Raw genomic sequence first — 4450 nt, forward strand, 5'->3', positions numbered from 1 at the left:
CAATTGGATTTTATTCCAGTTGTCTAATTATGAGCCATTAACATGTCCTCACTTAAAAATATTTTACATTTATTATTCCCAATGCAAAGGACCTTGTTCCTAGAGAAAAACATCTTATATAATTTTAAAATGTGTGATTATCATAAAAAGTGGCATATAAATCTTCCAGAGGGGTAGAAGGATCTTAGAGGTTGGGAAGGATACATCTTAAGACCTTTCTATAAATTTTATATTTGTGAATATGGCTATCACATGGTTAGCTAGGTTCCTTCACTAGTAAAATACACCAGCTTCACAGCACATGGAATTCAACTGTCAAACTCAAGAATGTATCAGCATTTTTTAGTTGTTGGAAAATATGAGATTAAATTCTTGTATGCAAAGTGTTTTGCTTGTTCTTTTTTATTGTTGTTTTCCAATGGTTAGATCATATCCATAGTATTTTTTTTTTTTTGTTAGTTTTGACATAAGATTTGTAGTTAACACATTGGAATACACAAACACATCTGAAATTTCAAAGAAGGTATTTGAAAACTGTGACAATGGAGAAACTAAAATGACTGGTCTAGTGTGGATTCTGCAATAACAATTAGATTATTACTAACAACTAGATTATTGAATTTCTTAAATTCTACCAAACTAGGGGACATAAAATACTATTTAAGTGCACATGGTGTCATATACATACAATCCCAGCTATTCAGCAGTCTGAAATGGGAAGATTGCAAGCTTGAGACCAACTTGAAAAATTTAGAGAGATCTTGGCTCAAAATTAAAAAGGTTGGGCTAGGAACAGAGACTTCAGTGGTGTAGCACCTACCTGGTAAGTGTGAGGTCAAGTTCAATTCCCTACACACACACACACACACACACACACACACACACAAATACATTTTAAATGTAACTCAGTTGCAGAAGATCTGCCTAGCATGTGGGAAGGCTTAGTTTCCTTGCTTAGAACTGCAAAATTATAAGTAAATAAATTTTAAAAATGCTACTTCACAATGACCTTAATTTGCATTTTTTTTTTTTACTAGTAACAAGGTTGAATATCTTTTCAAGGATGTATTCATTGTGTTTCTTCTAAGAAACTTCTCTTAATTTTTTCAAAGCTAATTGTATCATCTACTCCTTTTAGAGTAAAGGATAAAAAATCAAGCTTTGGCCTTTCATTGTAGCCACATCTGTCAGTATTACCCTTCTCACCTTTAAGTTCCTAGGAATTCAGAACCAGTCTCATCACCTCAGTGCTCTTGCTTATGCTCTTTTGCAGAATCGTTTTCACTCATGATGACACTAACACTACATTCATCCTGTAAGGCTTAGGTCATGACATTTCCAGAAAGCCTTCCCTAACTCTTAGGCTCAATTAAGACTTGCACCTTCTAATTCCTAAAACACTGCATATAAATGTTTTCGGTCAGACTTTAAGCCCTTCACGAGCTGATTATCATTTAATCTCTAACACCTAGAAGGGAACTTGATATAAATCTATCTCCATTGGTAGGTGTTGTATGTATAAGACTCAAAATAGAGTATCTGATGGCAATCTAGAAATAAAGATTTGAAGAACAGTAGGAAGGTAAGGGCTGAAGATGCCAACACTAGCTGAAGTCATAGAAGGGGAAAGGGGCTAATACCTGCCTTTGGAATAGAGAGGCAATTGTGATCATACTCACAACTTTATGAAGTATCTACTCTGCTTTATAAATGAAGATATAAGCTCAGAAAGGTTAAGCAACCAGTTCAAGGTTCACAAAGCTGATAAAAACAAAAGCTGGAATGTGAGGTGAGGATTTTCTAATTTTAAGGTCAAACTTTTTTCATTTTACAACACTGGATGAATTCACCCAGGACATTGAGTGTAGAAGGAGAACATCAGCAAAAGAGGGAGAAAAGCGGGTAAAAGATAGATCTTGGAGATGGATTAGGAAGAACCCCCAAAGATGAGAGACACAAAAGGAGGATCATTAGGGAATGATACACAGGGAGATGCAGTAGATTTCAGGAAGACTTGATAGGTACTTCAAGTGCTGCAGAATGATCTAGTAATTTAGGGATTGAAACGTGTCTTAAACTTTAATCAGATCATCTGGTAACCTTAGAAATATAAGTAATTAGCGAAGTGGTAGAAGGAAGCTAATTATAGCAGGTTGAAAAAATGAACAGGAGGTAAAGATGAGGCAATGATTAATGAACAGATTATTCTTCTAAAATATCTTAGCTGTAAAGAATACCTGGGAAATATGTACAAAGTTAGGGCTTAGATGTTTCTTTCTGAAATTTTAATATTATAAACATGTTTAAACAGTAAAGAGGAAAATCTAGTAGGGAGGAAAAATTCAAGATACTTTTAACGTTTATTATTTGGAACTATTATTTGGAAAGGATTCAAAATAATGATAGACAAAAGGGCTTTCTTAACCAAAAGGTTTTAAAAAAAATTTCATTTTTTGTGGAACCGAAGATTGAACTCAGACCCTTGTGCTTGCCAGGGAAGCGCTTATTCCACTGAACCATCTCCCAGGCCCCTCCAAAAGGTTAATGTAAATCACGTTTGCAGCTGAAAATGTAAGGGCCAAAAATCTCACTTAGCTGCAAGTGGGAAAAGAGGTAGGAAATCCCACAAACGCACAACAAAATTCAGACTTTGATCCGAACAGGTTGTCCCTCTTCATGTTTCTGTCCAGTGGATCAATTAATACTCTGCTGTCACTTAAAGCCTGAGTGCCACTGTGACTTCATTTTTCTCCTTCCTAGCATCTAATGGATTATGAAGTGTTAGAACAGCACAAACGGGAAGGATCCTTACATGGGCCAAGCTACAAGTTATCTCTCACAGAACTTCAATTAAGGTTATTACACAAGTTCTGGACAAAATGAGTTAGGGACAAAACTTGGAAAAGTGAAACACTTATCAAAAGGGCCGGCCAGACGGCTCAGAGGTCTAAAGCGCCGGCCTAGGCAGAACGCAGCAGCCAGGGTTAGATCCCGGGAGGGCCCGGCCAGCCCCGCCCCCGAGGCGCGTGCGACCGCCCGGGGCGTATAGCAGCGCGCAGCCGTAATCCCAGCACTTGGGAGGCTGAAAACAGAAGCACTACGAGTCCGATCTACTGTAGACCCTATACTAAATACAGTAAGAACAAAAAACACCTGTCAGACTAAATTGGGCATGTTCCCAAATACCCTCCCTAGCCCGCGCGGACACGTGCGCGCGCACACCGTGAACTTGTTAATGAATTCTGGTGCTGGCGACTGAGAATCACGAGATGCATTAATCAATCGGAGCTTGGTAGCAGCGTTTATTACTCTAGTTCAAACTTACTCATTTTACAGGGGAGAAATCCGAGGCCCAGAAAGATGAAATCTGCCCAAAGTCCAAAAGTTACTTACTGGCAGCGCCAGGACCACAAAGCAAGCCCAGGCTGCCAAGGCAAGGGTGGATCTGCGGGGCGGGAGGGACGACACACTACGACGCGCTCCGCGCCGGGCCCTCCCTCCCAGGGCCGGTCGCTGCCCTTCGCACAGCCCCTGACAGCTTCCCTTCCCCCTCCCAGCCTGGCTTACATTTCAAAGTCAATCAATGGACATCAAACAACGGCTCTCCACTCGCTACCTTGGGTTAGGAGCCCGCAGAGAACCGCTGCCAGCAGCGCAAAGTTCAAAGCGCTCCTTCTTCACCCGCCGCGTCTTATCTGGGCCTTCAACCCGACTGCCCCTTCCCGCCGACTCCGCCCCGCCGGACTCCAGCGCTCGCGGGCCGCGGGCGAGGGTTAAGGTCCTGCCCCAGGCCCTGCAGAGGCGGCAGCGGCTCCGGGTTCAGGCTCCTCAGGCCCTAGCCCCAAAGCGGACACACCAGTTATCTAACAAGCATGGGCACGCGGTCTACTTCAGACGGTAAAGAACCGCGGCGAGCGCGGAGCACCCGGCTTCCCGCCAGAACCTCGAAACTCCCCTAGTCCACCTCGCCGCCGCAGACCAGATCCAGCTGGATTTCTCGAGGCAGCTTTCACGCCAAATAGGATCGCAGCCCTTTCCCAGGTGTAGCCAATCCTCGCGGCCCTTTGGGCGCTGAGAGCTCAGCGAGCTCTGATTGGTCGACAGGGCTCACCTGGGGGCGGGCAAAGCGGGGCGGCAGTGGGAGGCGGGAGGTCGGGCCTCGGAAGAAGAGGCCACTGCGCAGGCGCCGATGGGGACCGAAAAAGATAAACAAACACAGCTCTCGGTCCTGAGGCCTCCGGGTTTCTCCCGCCCACTGGTCCCTCCCGCGGGCTTGCCTGCCTCCCAATCGCGCCGCTTTCCCCGCCCGCCTAACGTCTGGGCACGTACCCCACGCGGCGCGGGCCACGCAAGTGTCTGCACTTAACCTCTCCCCGCCCGGCGCAAAGTTAAAGGCCCGGCGGGCGCGGGCGGCGCGCATTCTGCGGCGGGAGTGGAGCCTGGGCCCGGC

Source organism: Octodon degus, unplaced genomic scaffold, assembly GCF_000260255.1.
Source record: "Octodon degus isolate 3935 unplaced genomic scaffold, OctDeg1.0 scaffold00002, whole genome shotgun sequence".
NCBI classification, from domain to species: domain Eukaryota; kingdom Metazoa; phylum Chordata; class Mammalia; order Rodentia; family Octodontidae; genus Octodon; species Octodon degus.